Genomic DNA, 15,938 nt, shown 5'->3' with positions numbered 1-15,938 from the left:
TTTAACTTACGTAAATTGCAGAAACTAAATGATTTTCAAGCATCTGTGCTTATATACAAGGAACATGACTTCATTGATGTGAGACATAGCTGTTCTATTGTTCTAGAACCTGTGAAATCCTCAGTGCTACATCAGCTAAAATATTTAGCATCTTCTTTTTCTTATTATTTAGCACCTAAAAGTTAATTGTCACAGGATTGATGTACCCCCAAAGCATAGAATTTGCAACTTCAGTCTAGTATTTGAACTACTTCTATTCCTAAAGTTATTTAATCACCAATAAAGTAATAAAGAGAGACAAACGTCTAAGGAAGAAGCCATCAGATTACTGTAAATTGTGTTCATGATGACAAGTGACCTTTGGGGTTATTTTATCCAGTAAATAAATAAAACCAATTCTGGTACAACAACCCAAACACTCCAAGAAAAAATCCGACTCTGGCAGTACTACAGGGGATGATATGGAGAAAGAAGAAAGGAAATTAAGTTTTAACTTAAAGTATTGCAATATTTACCCTTTCTGCAGAAACAGTTCGACATTTTCATCAGCTGCTTTCTTTTCCTTTTAATCTTGGAAAGGCTGACCCTAAAATTGAGGCTTTATTCTTTTCTCTTTGTCTGCTGTTGAAGAAAAGTTATGCAAATTAAAGGCTCTTAAAAGCTTGGTAGATCCAAGGTTGTTACTAGACAAAAAGCAAAATTAGCCTCCTTAGTTATGTTAACATAAGCATCAAGAACTTCTGAACCTGAGGAGAATGAGAAGAATTAAGAAATGATGAGCTAATCTCTGAAAACACATCAAGGACAGAATACAACGCAGTAGTCTAATAAGTCTATATTTCTTTGGGGGTTTTGAGGTGGGTCTAAAAGGTCTTTAGCTGTTTCCTCATACCGTGGAACCCTTTCTACAAGGGTCAAACAGAAAGAAGCAGCAAGATACATCACTTTCTCTTTTAGGTTCTCTAAGGCAGGCTCTGTAAATGGGTGTTTCAATTCATCAGGGAAGTAGTAGTAAGGATCAACGATTAAAGAAAAGCAGTGTACTTTCTCATCTGATTCAGACATCTAGAGAAGCATTTAGCTATTGCTATGTCCTATGTTAACAACCAGGGGCTTGAGCGTCATAACATCACCTTCATTAACAATGCAGGCATTTGGGAACTGCTGTCAAGCATGAGTTGATAATGCCGTTATCCACAATGTCCATGGTGCCAATACCTCATTCAGAAATATAGTAAAGTTTTCTAGGGCATTTGATAAGAAAAATAGCTGTTTTCCAGACTGCCACCTATGAATCCCAAATCCCTGACTCCTAACTCTGGTGAACACGTTGCAGCATTCATCTTATTTGTTTCTCCTGCTTATTCCAATAGAGAGTAAATCTCTCCAAAGAGAGCAAAAAGTAATAAATACCCTCAAACTACAATTTACTAGTCTTATTGCTCTTAATTTTCTACAGTATGCATGAGGTTTTGAGATCTACGATTAAATGTAACAAAGATGACCTGGCAGAAAGTCCACCAGTCTGCACAATGGAGCTGTAACACTGAGAATAGACTACTATTTTCCCTTTAATATTATAATTTTATTAACTTAAAGAACATGCTTTGAAATCATGCCAAGAACTTACATTCAATTGCTAAAATGAATAAAATGAGCGAGACCGAGATGTAGTTCTTAAGTAGTTCTGTGTAGCCTCAAGATGAAAGCATTGAAACCTTGGACCCTTTTGAGACTGCTTGCCTCCAGCCTGTATTCAAGGGATTTTGGGAAAGATGCTTATTCCCACTGATGTTCAAGTTGTTGGAAAGGGAGAATAACTTGTGATGTGGTTCAGCACAAATGGTTACGAGATGACTGCAAGTCATTTTCAGGTCATGGACTTGCTGAGGTAGTTTCATGTTCATTAGAAGACTAACTGAAAGCTATAGATATTGTGAGAATAGAGTGGAGCGTATGGGTGGAATTTATTAGACATTTTCATTAAAGCAATATCAAGAGAAGCTCCTGGATCCAGCAAGTTCCAGTGTTAAGATTGATACGGCCTCTTAGAAATATAAAACCTGGTGTGATTGATTGAATTAGTGCCCACATAAGGTAAAAGAAAAGAAACCATGGTGTTGATATGAGGGATTCAGAAGATGCACGAGAATAGCCTGGATCAAGACACACCTTCCAGCTATTAATTACTGATCAGAAAGGTGGGGAACATCTGCTAGATTAAAGACATTCTGCTCAAAGGGAGATAAACTATGCAACTTCGGTGTAACTTCCTCTTGCTGTGGTTGGTCTAAGAGTGTTTCATGCACAGTCCACACTTTATAACTTGTTATAAGTACATTGCACAATATAGACTTGTCTATGCTGAATGTCCAGGGTGGACTGTCATGTTCTCTGCATAAAGACTTGTTCTCCAGTAGCTCAAACAGGGGACTTGGCCAGATTATATTATGGCTCACTTATAAGACACATACTGGGCCTTCCTTCTCATGAAACCCAACATACTGTGAAAAAAGAAATGGCCTGTACCCAAATTTCCCTCTAGCATGAAGTCAGGACATGTCACAATGGTGAAGGCTTACTCATCTTAGCAGCCAGAAAATCCTTCTACTCAAGAAGAGATCAAATCCTCAGCAAACTGAATTAACTAATAAATTCCAGAATCAATCAAATTAGTAAATTAGATTACAAAACAATTTCTTAGACTAGAAAGTGCACGCCAACATGTAGATGCTGGTTCACTGACATTTCTACTGTGCTCTATACTCAAGCTCCATGAAACCTGAAGCCATCCCAGTTGCACTGCTCTTTCCAAGTGACATCAGACAAGCACAAAACGCAAGTCACTTCATATTCATTTGTAGTATAACACAGACATTATGACATCTGTCATGAATGTAAAGTAGCAAAATACATCAGTTACTCTTATTAGGTATTTATAGCTTACACAAAGCTGATACAGTGGGAGCAAGAGCGATAATAATTTGTGATGTAAACTGATGTGAACACAAACATACGCGCAAACCCCCAAATCCTTAACAGTAACAGATTTAGGAATGGATCAAATCAGAGAAGAGAGAGAAAAAAAGCCTCCCTGATTCTCCTAAATGTGGCTAACACAGAACTATTGACTCTCAGATACCTGTTCTGGCACATTGCTGTCTCACAGGAGGCACGATGAATAGCACAGCCATAAGAAAGTAATGAGTGTGTGCATGTTGATTCAGCTATTTTCCCAGTAGTGTCTTCTGGGATGTGTTTACTGAAAGTGAAAATAAATTCTTTACAGATTATAAATATATGCATTGATTAAGCCATGAGTTATTTCACTCCTAGTCCAGTGTAGTGATTTCCCTGTTTTACACATGTAATGTGGGCTAGTATCTGAGCAGGCAGTGCACTGTGATTCCTATTACATATATTTTCCAAACTTTCAGCAGTAGTAGGTGCGAAACATTTGGTCATACTTTCTAGGAAAACTATGTCCTAAATATTTGATCACACTTTCTAGGAAAACTAGGGACAACATGGGAGGTTGTCGGTAGCTACACTGGCTCCAGTGTTTTATTCCGACATAAATACAATTTGAATGTCTTCTTTTGAAACATACAAGAGTGAAAAACACAGCTGACATTTTTATGGAAGTTATTTTTGGGGTTGATCTACAATACTACTTTTAAAGTAACATTATGGAAAGACAACCTTGTAATAGTTGTCTACCACACTGAGTTCTGTACATCTGCTGCTGAAGTTGGGAAAAAACCTTGCGTAGTATGAACTGACTTTTGAATCACTATCACACTCTTCATGTGCCATTCATTTGGAGTGTAAATGCAACTCATATCTTAAAGAGCCTATTTGTATTCTATTCTTTTACAGCAGACTTTTAATTTGTACGATCATTAATTTTTAAGTCTTCATTAATGCAATACATCCTTGTCCAAAGTTAATAAATGGATTAATAGTTGGGATAATGAGAATTCTGGCAAGACAAGAAAATATCAGGAGGGAGAAAGAAAAGGGGGGAACTTGACAAGTTAACGATCCATTAAAGTAAATCCTGGGTCAGTTTAGATCCTGCATGGTTCATTACTGTATAATAAATTTAATTCATAGCCATAAAAAACCTAGGAGCAAGCAAGGGAGCTTTTGGTTAAATTCACTGGGTAGACATTTCAGATGTTTCTTAAAGATTTTCAATTGCATGTTGTCGTAAGGAAACTTTCTAGTCTTAAAATAATTTAAGTTGACAAATGGAAGTAAAATACCAGCTTTTAAACTAGTGGCTGGCTCGGTGTGTCACATAAGCAGCCACCTATGCATGTTCAGGAGCCCTGGAGGAAAGACATGGGAATCAGAAGTCCTATTACACCACTGATGATATTTAAAACTATAGCATTATAAGATCTGATACACAAAATATAATTACGTATTGGGAAAATAAATGGTGGTGTTTGGGATTGAGACAAACGGTGGGAAATCTTTCAAATTTACCTCTTTTCTCCAAAGCTTCAAGTTTTGGAGACGTTTTCCAGGTCCAGGATTCAGGTCCTGAGCTATCATCAGCAAACCTCCTCTACAGGTATATTGCTAACAGTAAGCCTTAATCAAAAATGTATTCCCAAACACAAAAGTCAGAATTCTTTACAGCTCCAGATTGTTCTCATGGACATTTAGTTAGCGTTATTAAAGCCATACTTGGTTAAATCCTTTTCTTTCCATGACCACATTAAATTATTTATGTATTTACGAATCAAAATGCTTTGCTTTTGTTGCAGATGCAAGCCTTATCCAGCAACAGGCTATGTAACTGGAAAAGAGCTAACCAATGTGACCTTGAATACGTGGAGCATATATTTGTTTAGCATAATGGTTCTGCTACACAGACATCCAGCAGGACTGAAAGACAGATAAAGGGCACCATAATAAGGACCTATTTTTACGTATCCACTTTTCTTTTAGGAGATGTTGCTCGGCGTGAATTGTGGGACTACCTAAAAAGGTTCCATTTGGAAGAAGCACTTGGTATGTTATAAGGAAGTGAGCTCTGAATAACAGGAAAGGATGGAATAAGATTTTAAGGACTTAGGTCACAGGGAGTCTGAGATTACTACAAGGGACTCTCGGCAGGCAGACTCATACAAAAAAAGCCAGAGGAAGGGTAGGAGTACAAATAAGTTCAGCAAGGAATAGTAAGACAACAGAGAAAATAGCCGTGGTCAAAGAGAAGGGAGGAAAACCAGTGGTCAGATCTTACACCCACATAATTGCTTAGGAAATGATCAAGGAAGTTGTGAAACTGGGGACTAGAACTGGCCCACAGCTCCATTCATCTGCCCCATGTCCTCAGGATTATTTTTTCCTCTTGATACACGTGTGTATTACTGTGAGGTCCGCCAAGAGTGTCTGAAAGGCTCATTCAGCCCTTAGCAAGGAAACCTTGGCTCAGGGCCACATGGCTAGTTTTGCAGGAAAAGAAAAGCATAAGCTCTTCTGGAAGGTTGCAGTAGACCTGTAGACAGCTCAAACTGGATTTCAGATCCAAGCCTCAAAATGCATGTCCTGAATACAGATTGGGAACACCCTACTCCCAGCTAATTTTAATGCACCTAATTAGGATGCAAGATGGATTAAATTCCAATTTTTCCAGCTTGTGAAAAATATGTATTAATTATACATAAGGTCAATAATGAATCACATCTATCAATCAGTTAACTGCGGATCAGACTGAAAGTTCTCTCTTTACTGTCCAAAGCTGATCTCACACAACGCATTAAGTTGGATATGGGAGAGATTTAAGTGGGAAATGGGTGGAAGTTTAGTTCTCCTTCACAGCGAACCAGGAGGCACATCCGAAATAGTGGAAGAGCTGCCGCAGTGTTCTGCAATTACAGGATCCAACACAAGATGGAACAAGATGGGACTTTCTACAGTCAGATGTTCTTGGGATTTTGCTCAGGCCTGGAACTAACACCATAATCTCAATTGATTATATTGAAATACAACCCCAAGGCAAATAAAGTGTATAATTTTCCATGCTTTTCATAAAATAGTTCAGATTGATAGAATACATTCTGATCCAAACCCCATTCATACTTCAAGTTCAAAATGATATGAAATACCAGTGTTAATTTTTAACACATATAATCAGTACTACTTATGGTAATAAGTTTTCTGTTCTGATGAATGAACAAAAATGTTACTAGTGGCACATAACACAGCAATTCAGTTCATTCTCTCATACTGTTTCTCCTCATAAAGAAGAGACAAAAGTTATTTTTAGTGCTAGAATAAAAATAAAATATTCTTTTTATACACACATAGAGATTTTAAAGCATGTATTTCCGAATTTTACATATACATACATATATATATATAAAAAGGGGGGTGCTTTCCCACTCATATCCTTATTGCTCCTAGCACATAATCACACAACGCAGCCTTTGTTATATTTTCAGCACGAGCTATTTAAATCTCAAGACTCCTCACTAGGTAGCACTTCCTTTGTTCCCTGGTTTCTCATGAACTACATATTTTGCAACTTCTATATAATATCTTACCCATATATGCATACACTCTATGTTTTATAGATGCATATAAATTTGAAGTGAATATCTATTCTTTCGGTACAGATTATTGTGACACCGTTATGATCACTCTGCACTGAATATTTTGCATTAAACTGAGCAATTAAAGTTCAGAATAAAGCCTGGAAAAATGAAGAGGTTTTATACTGATCTCAATGCTACCAGAATTTTACTGAATATCGAACTTCTTTTATTGGTGTAGGTGAGATCGGCTTTGACCCATTTACTTCTTTTCCTTTTCAATTATTTATATTCAGTACAGGCTGTGCTAAAATAAACCCAAGAAGTACAATGATTGCTTTAATATATTATTTCCAAAGCTGGAAGTTAGGGAAAAAAAAAAGAGCCAATGTGCAAATAACTTTTTCCTGTTTTTTCTTTTTTTTTTGTTCTGCTACATAAGGTGCATTGACTTAACTGGCTTTAATTAAATATAACCTAAATATAACCAGTCTGAATCAGCCTGTTGATTTTTAACAATGGACTTTTAGCATGGTTTCTTCCCTGAGAATGGTGGGATTGGCATTCAAAAATCAAGGAGGAAACACTAATTGCCATGAGAACTCTGGCAAACTCTATTACAGTAATAACTGAATTCAAATGTTCCCTGTTAAAAAAAAATACCCATTAGAAAGGTATATTTGAAAAGAAATACAAAAACCTAAATATAATAATAGGTTTCATACCATTTTCATTACTTTCCATTAATCTCTCCTGAACATGATTAGTGTATAATTATTCTAAACTTTTACATTCTCTTGCTCTTAAGATAACCCTAGTCCCTCCCCAAGCCAGAGTATCCCTACAGAAGATGATAAGCAGGTGAGGAGACGTACAGCGAAGTCCTCCACCTCTTCCTCTCTCCTACTCCATTGCTGTTCAGGGGCAAGAACTCTGGGCTGGCACAACCCATCCAGAGTCTGCTCCTCTGTCATGACCATGAACATGAAAATCATGGGGAGACCCTGCTCTTGGTTACCCCCTTTTCAGTTCTGCTTTGGCAACTGCCTGCTTGGGTGGCATTAGGGGATGTCTTTCTTACTCTTCCTAAACCTGCAATGCACAGGACTTAATTCAGAACTAGCTGGAAGGCTATGTGCACATTTTAATTCTCCTTGTTGCTGCCCAAATGAGATAAAGATTTCTAGGTGATTTCCCATGGTCACATGTCAAAGACAGTGAAACGCTCAGATACTACAGCAGCAGGAACAGTAAAAGAACTTACATTACCATTTCCACATGTGTAAGAATTGCCATGGGAGGTTTATATACATGAAGGAAATGGGCAAAGAAAAGTAACTTATGAAAAATTCTCTCTCAACTGCGCACTGAAAGTACACAATGGTTGCACTGATATGATACCATGTGTGCACACAGTGCTTGCACTAGTGAAGTATTGGGCATGTCTCCAGAGTGCAAGATCACTGTTCATTGCGTGGTCGAACTGTGTTGCCAAAATTCTGTTTCACAACGGTTTACTAAATTGTGGGGGCCTAAGAAACAAAACCAAAACCAAATTCAGATTTTGCCTGAACTGAAACTTGCTTTAAACAAAGTGGTGTTATAAGTATTTACCATCATCAAACAATGTAGAACCTGAATTAATGGGCAGATTGCAATATGTTTCATCGTATCTGCTGGATCTTATCCCAAAAGCTGTTTCCAAGAGATAACCTGTAACATCTTCTCAGGGTTTTGGTACAATTGTCCTTAACGTGTGTTGAAGTCCATTTCCATTATGTTAAAATACTAGATGATTAAGATGATCTTAATGATCATTCTATGAACAAAATTTGGTTGGCTCTTTGTTGAAAGACCATCTCATGGTTTTCCTTCTTCAATAGACTATATTAAGCAGGGGGGAATTGTGCAGGGCTACAGCAATATTTATTTAGCTCTGGTGTTAGAGGCTTAATGGACTGGGGCACCCACCAGTGCTCCCACTGGCCCATGACAAGGCTCTGACCACCTGAGCAGCCTTAGACCAGAGCTGAGTATTGACTCATAGATCCTACAGTAGTGATCTTCTCCAAGAAGGAATGGAAGGATACAGAACTGCCTTCTTTTATAAAACACTTGGCCTCTTGTATCCCTGGAGCAGGCAATCTCACCTTGGCCCGTGTAATCCACTCTTCATATCCCTTGGCTTTAATGAAATAAGAAGGCTCATTGTACAAAATAGTGTTAAACATACCTTTCTTTCCAACTACACTTATAGGAAAGATGAAAAGTAGTACTGCCAGCTCTTAGATAATTACCTATGTTATGAGCCTTCAGCCCCTTTTTAAACAGGAATTCAGCCATTATCAAAGGTCAGCTTTCAGGCTTTCCACCGAGAAGTTTATAAAATGCCTATAAAGCCAAATTTTAGTTTGTGCTAAATATATGTTAGGGAAATTTAATGGGAAACATTTTGATCATTCATGTACTGCTCGGTCCCAGGTGATTTTATTATGGGACTAATGTGAAAAAAATGATTGTTTTTTAAAATCCTGCTTGGGCACGTCATGCTTCCTAGTATTTAGGCCATTTATTGAAAGAAGGTTAATGTTTATTATTTATCAAACACGGATCATGACTGTTTTCACTGTGTCACTGTTCTTTTATTAGAAAGATACCACACTAGACTATAGATAGGTGTGCAAGTCATTGCTGTGTGACCTGAGAAGGAATACCTCCAAACAGAAGATTATTACGTTACCATAAGTAACATCAAGATAGAGCCACGAGGCCAAAGGGCACAGAAACTGTATTCATTTGAATGGCATTTGGGTGCCGAAACTTCCAACCTACCTTTACAAACCTGAAGCCAGAAAGCTGCAGAGAGCTCAGACTAGCACAGGGCTTGTAACAGGGGGAGGATTGAGCAGCCTCCTCTGCTGTGAGCTTCTCTGAAGTCTGTTGCTCAAATTCAGTTCCAAGACTTCTGCTTTGGTCTCACATGAGGGTTTTTTTTTCTGCATTTAGTTATCATTACTGCCAATACATCTCAATTTGTGCATGTTTTGCAACCGCCTGGTACATACAAGCCAACCACATATATTGTTGTGTTGCTGTGGGGGTTGCTATGATGCAATAATAATTTTAAAATCATTTTTATTAAAGCATCCGCTCAGTGAAATATAACACGGATGAAAATTGTTCTGAAATACAGCAATATAAGCAGTATCCAAAGGATAAATAATAGTTGTTTCCTAGAAACTGGATAGTCCTGGCTTCACGGAACAGCAGTATAAACATGCTAAACTGGGAATTAATGAAAGGGTATGAATCCAGAGCAATACATGTGACAACAATCGGAAGGAACAAGGCTCACAGGAGCACTGAAATGGGCAGTGGGCAGAAGAAAGTGCTGGAAGAGCACCCAGCTACAATGCCAAAGCCGGAAAGCCCAGCAGACACAGCCATGGTTGTGTGGAAGGGAGAAACAGGAAAATCCATAGCATAGGTTGTGGATACGCAGTGTGCTGAGAAAGCATGTTCAACATACTTCCCATGCAAGAGGTATTAAAGTGAAAATATTCTACATACTTGTCGAGGTGGAGTGAACAGGTCTGTAAAATTTCCAGGACCTCTAACCATGGAGTGTCCGTAAACACAGAGGTCTTTGGAGACCCTGGATGTGGCTGCTGCTATGCTGACTGTGCCCTTCCTGAGTGGCTCATTTGAAAAGTTCAGGCTGCAATTATCCCCCATCCTCATTCCTCCAAAGAGAGCAAATTCTGGCCATATGGTTGGGAAGTAATATTATTTCACATTTTTATATAGCATTTTACATGTCCCAGGCACTGAGAAGACGTTGATTCAGCCTGACAGGGCTGCAGTGAAGTAGGTGGGTAATTATTATTCTTATCCTCTTGTAAAATACTGGAGAACTGAGAAGAATTGCCCTCGGAGAGTATCCAAGCCAGAATGAGGACTCAGAGCTGTGATGAACAACCTGTGCTCATCCAAGCAAACCACCTCTTGGACTGAACAGGAGACAGAGGAAGAGAGGGTCTGTGTGAGCTCTCCTGGAAGGGCTGGAACATTTATCTAGATACAGTAGTTTAGGGATATTTCTTCAAACTTCTGCTTTCTTTCTTTTTCATTTATAACTCACACAAAGCTAATTGTATGGAGAGGTTCTGTTACTGTATAGATATGGGGCTGTTTAGTGTATCTTTAAAAAAATCATAAATATGTGTTGAACCTGTAATACTCTGCAAGCCATAAAGGTCACAAAGCTACTCCTCTATGTCAGTGGGGTCTGCCCATAGCTTGATGAATGCATTGCCAGATTGAAAAGGAGAAAAAAGCCTTTAGTATGGCAAAAACCAGGAAGGTTCATATGATTTGAATTAAATTCAGATAATAACCATACTTGGCTCCATGGTGTTTGGAAAGAGAGTCTGAAATTCTCCTCAGAGACATTTCATAGGTTGACTTTAAATGAGAGCTATGACTGACTGCTCCTTTCAAAGAGGAAGAAAAAGGGTTCTACATATTTAAATCCTTTACTAGAGCCTCTTGCCCCTTTCAAAGTCTATTTCCTTTAAGAACAATATTTATAGAAAAAGGGGGGTGTGGATGAGAGCAAGGAAGATACACGTCTGCACAAATGTACTCATCTATCTGTGTATCTCATTCAGGAAATACATGCATTATAAATACAGACACATTACTCTGTGTCTGTAGACAAGGCATTCCATTTTGTCTATATTTACCCAACTATTTGAGCAGGCAAGTTCCTGAGCACGTACAAAAGCACTGTATTCTTGTAATTCAGCTATTTGCCTTTGCCCAGATAATAAAAATCTTTTTAAATCCATAGAAAATATTAAAACTTGATTTTAAACAGTATCACCCATTTGTCAATTCATGTGAATATGTTTCATTGCAGTAGTAGCAGAACTAATTGTTCTCTGTAATTAAGGTCTGGCAGCTGAGAAAAGCATAGTGGGAAGGAAGAGCCAAACCAACGTGATGCTATAAACACACTCCCATCATCCCGGTATAACTCAGAGCAGCCTCCAGGAAGCTGTAATTTATGTTGGCAACCACAATTCCAGTAAGACCAAAGATCAGAGACATGCCGTGTGTTTGATCAGCCCCTTCTACCACTGATTCTCTTTCTTTTCCTGAAGTTCTCCACAAAAAGTTGTCTATTCAAGGATATTCAGGTGCAGGAAAACTTCAGCTCTTTGACAACCTCAAAGCTGTTCTGTGGTAGAGGCAAGCTATTAAGATTTGCTTCTATCATTAAAATGCACCACTGGCACCAAATTGCTCTCAGATCACAATGCCTGTTTAGTTACAAAAGGCTTAGCAACAGTGAGAAAAACAAATAACTTACAATGGAAGACATTGTTTGTCCACAGTCACATCATTTTCCTGGTTTACATGCATGGAAATGCATAGTTTCCCTTACTACATTTCACCAGAACCTGCCAAAATAATTTACAAGCAAGTAAATTAAAACAAACCATGAATAAGAAAATAATTCCTTTAAAAACAAAGGCAATTGTGTTATAATTTCTAGAAATATGTGTGTGTTTGTGTATTTCTCATACCATACACTCAGCGTTAAATAAACATCTTGTATTGCTGGCATTTCGAACACATAACCATCCCCTCAAATTTGCGCCTGTTTTGTCTCTATTTGTACTAAATAGCATTCAAAGGCCAGGTTGGATGGAGCCTTGGGTGACCTGCTCTAGTGTGAGGTGTCCCTGCCCATGGCAGGATGTTGGAACTTCATTATTTTAAGGTTCTTTCTAACCCAAAGCATTCTATGATTCTACAAAAAATAACCCTTCCTCAAGCCCCAGACAGTACAGATAAACTTCACCAGCTGTCCTTACTTTCTTTGCAGTGTAAGTTTAATGGATGAGTTTGTGTATGAAAGCTCTATCAACAACTCATTAAACAGTAACTTCCAGATTACTGAAATGTACTTAAAAATTATGTTCTGCCCATAATACCTGGGTGCAACACCACTAAGCAACGTGCTTCCTTTCCAGAAGACATTTTCTGATGTGTTACTAACCGTTTTGTGACACTACTGATTAGATTACCTGTTAGAAAGAAACCAGTTCCATACTGGTCCTGTCAAGAGGCAGGATCTGTTCTCTTTATTCAGTGAAAGTGAGTTTGCTTCTCATATTCTTTCCTACAATACCATTTTATCAGTGATTCATCTTGCATTATTCAGCCCGAGGTTGAAGGAAGGAAGGAGAAAATAAAGGACGTGTGCCAATATGATGGAGGTAATAAGGGACACATGCAAGCAAAATGTGTTTGAGTTACTCTGAAACCAAACTCACTGTGGGTATGGGACTAATTCTTCCTCCAGATGCATTTGGAAGCAGCAGGACCTGTATGTGTGCACTTGAGGGGAGGCTTTGGTCACAACGACCAGAAGCCACCAAAGGGAAGTGGCACCACCCTCATAAATAAAGATTTTCTTCCTAATATCTAATCTCAAACTCCCCTCTGTCAGTTTAAGGCCATTCTCCTTGTCCTGTCACTAAAGACCCTTGTAAAAGGTCCCTCTATCAGTCACTCTGTGCCTTTCTCATCTTTAAATTGCTCCTCAGACATCTTCCTTGAACTCGTACGTTGATGGTTTCCCAAATACCAATGAATTGGCCCATTTCTCCTAAAAATAAAGCCTTTGTCTCAGGTATTACATGTGTGGTCTGATTCAGTTACAAGTTCCTTTACATGACAGCTCTTTGTGTTTTATCTATTGCTCTGGAGAGCCTATGAAAGAGTGGTGTGCATGCAATACTGCTACTGTTCCTATGACTTTACTCAATCCCTAATTTTTCTGCTGAATTTCTTCTGCTTCTAATTAAAATGTACTCTTTGGGTTATTAAGATTATATTTATAAGCTTTATTACAGCAAAGAGCTTAGTTTTAGTTCCAGTAAGATTTAAACATGTCTGATGCTCAACAGGAAAAGATTCAAGCATCTGGTTCAGTCTGTTCTGCTGAACCGCAGCTCCTCACTGTGAAAGGACACAAGGGGGAAAAGGCACTGGTCATTCTTTTGTTACCCACCAGAAAACATTAGTCGTGGGAAGTATCTCAGGAACACATTACAGCCCCTGCCTGGGTCTTCTCTATTATTCCAGAAGTGAAAATACAGCACAATACAAATAATGGCGTTCAAGACAAAGAGAAGCTAGCTCATCAAAATAGTTCTCATACAATAACCCCACCCCCCCCACACTAAAATCAAAGGAATAAAAAATAAGGAATACACTGCAATTTATCCTAATCAGATTATCCTAATCTGTGGATGAGATTCTACATTTCCCATCTTCTTTGTTGAGAAAGCTGTCTATGCAAGGTATCAGGTCTGCAGTGAGAAACCCAACCAATATTACCAATGAGAGGACAACAGTCTACTTTCTTGCCAGCAATAACAAAGCCAAATATTCAGTTTTGTTGTTGAAAAAGCTTGCCAGAGACAAATGAGGAATATGCTTCATTACACAGTGGTGTAGTAGGGGCTGCAACAGCTGAGTAAGGGCTTCTCTCTGTGACAAGCAACATGAACAAATTCACTGGCACGAAGTGTACTAAGTCAAAGAAACCTAATGAACCTGAACATGTATTGGGTCCAAGCAAGCTACTTGTATTTTCCTTGTAGGCACTATCAATTTTTTTGTTTCAAATATTGTTATGTCTCACATGGGAGCAACTCCCCTATGAAGATAGGCTGAGGAAGTTGGGGCTGTTCAGCCTGGAGAAGAGAAGGCTGCGTGGAGACCTCAGAGCAGCCTTCCAGTATCTGAAGGGGACCTATAGGGATGCTGGGGAGGGACTCTTCATTAGGGACTGTAGTGATAGGTCAAGGGGTAACGGGTTCAAACTTAAACAGGGGAAGTTTAGATTGGATATAAGGAGGAAATTCTTTCCTGTGAGGGTGGTGAGGCACTGGAATGGGTTGCCCAGGGAGGTTGTGAATGCTCCATCCCTGGCAGTGTTCAAGACCAGGTTAGACAAAGCCTTGGGTGATATGGTTTAGTGTGAGGTGTCCCTGCCCATGGCAGGGGGGTTGGAACTGATCTTAAGGTCCTTTCCAACCCTAACCATTCTATGATTCTATGATTCTAATTCGGATATAAGTTCCACATGAAGTCTATACTGACTCCCAGTTATGGTGACTCAAAATGTGGATGGGTTAGGACTCTGTGTACCAGAAGCAGTTCTATGTTACCTGCCATCCTGCTGCCTCTGGGGCATCTAGAACCCTACAGAGCTCCTAGTGAAAGCCACAGTAGTCCCACAACCACCTCTAGTCCTTCTCATATTTTCTTCTTGCCTCCTGTGTTTCCCTAAAGTATCTTAGTTCTCGAACATCAGCTTGGCTCCATTTCCCCTACTTTACCAGAGATCAGAAACAGGTATAGAATAACGGTCTTGCATAACCCAGGGCTGTCTCTTATGCCCTATCTCCATGGGTTATTTGGGATTTCAAGAACAGCTCTGGCAGCTGTATATAACACAGAAAGGGGCCTACTGTGCTGTGTAATTCACCATGTGGTTCTGTGTTTGAATTCTTTAAAATGTTTCTCACCTTACAAGTTCATTATAATATACTATGCTGCTTTCACCCATCCATGAAAGGTGTAATAGGATGGGCTTTTAGAAACAGGGCAGGCCCTCCTTTCTACCCTCCAGCAACAATGCCTATAGGGATCCTGGGGAGACCTGGAAATGGCCCAAAAGACCTATTCCTCAGTTAAATGAAATGTTAGTTGATAACCAAGAACAGCAACTGACAACCTCTGCAGCCAACCTCAGACTGATGCTTTGTTGGCATTAAGAGCAACATAAATACTCATAGTTTGGAGTTCTCATTTTCACCCCATATGATTTCCTTATAATATTCAGAATTATACTGTCTACACAATGCAGGGGGGATCAAATTGCATTGATGTCTCCACTGTGGAGTGGGCCAGACTAAAGCGTAAAGGTATATAACTCAAAAGTGAGATCACTAGTGCTGGTAAGAAATGAAATACATAGATGTGCATGCGTATAGAAGCAAGAAGGAGTAGTTTATCTCTCAAGCTCCATTTTGCTGCTGAGCTGGGACACACAGACCTTACACAGACCTGTTGGACAGCACTGGTTCCACTGCCTAGAGAGCCAAGTTTTTGTGTTTGGTTGCTTTAATTAGGAGACTCATTCACAAGAGACAAGGACCATCTATGTACATACACAGCTACAACCTGGCAGGACTATTGTTTCCTATCATCTTTGTTACTAGCAGACTGTTCTTTTAGCTAAATTTGCAGAGCATCTCCCAGTTGATTATGACAAGTTTTGTAATATGCATGACAAGAACCCGACCA

The 15,938-nt window shown here is 39.0% G+C and overlaps 1 long non-coding RNA gene across 1 annotated transcript in view; it reads right to left on the bottom strand.

Moving 5' to 3' along the window:
* Nucleotides 1–511: 511 nt before the first annotated feature.
* The window catches only part of LOC133272023 (uncharacterized), an 81,165-nt gene continuing 65,738 nt past the window's right edge, over nt 512–15,938 (bottom strand). The window contains exons 3-4 of the long non-coding RNA XR_009744325.1: nt 11,923–12,013; nt 512–621 (exon numbers count right to left, since the gene is read on the bottom strand). This is a non-coding gene — a long non-coding RNA (uncharacterized LOC133272023). The remainder of the gene's footprint in view (nt 622–11,922; nt 12,014–15,938) is intronic.

The sequence above is a fragment of the Pezoporus flaviventris genome, unplaced genomic scaffold, assembly GCF_033815535.1.
Source record: "Pezoporus flaviventris isolate CSIRO_AGI_PZ_B2104156 unplaced genomic scaffold, CSIRO_AGI_Pfla_v1 ptg000029l, whole genome shotgun sequence".
Classification (NCBI taxonomy): domain Eukaryota; kingdom Metazoa; phylum Chordata; class Aves; order Psittaciformes; family Psittacidae; genus Pezoporus; species Pezoporus flaviventris.
This window is presented reverse-complemented; position numbering and strand designations above follow the sequence as displayed.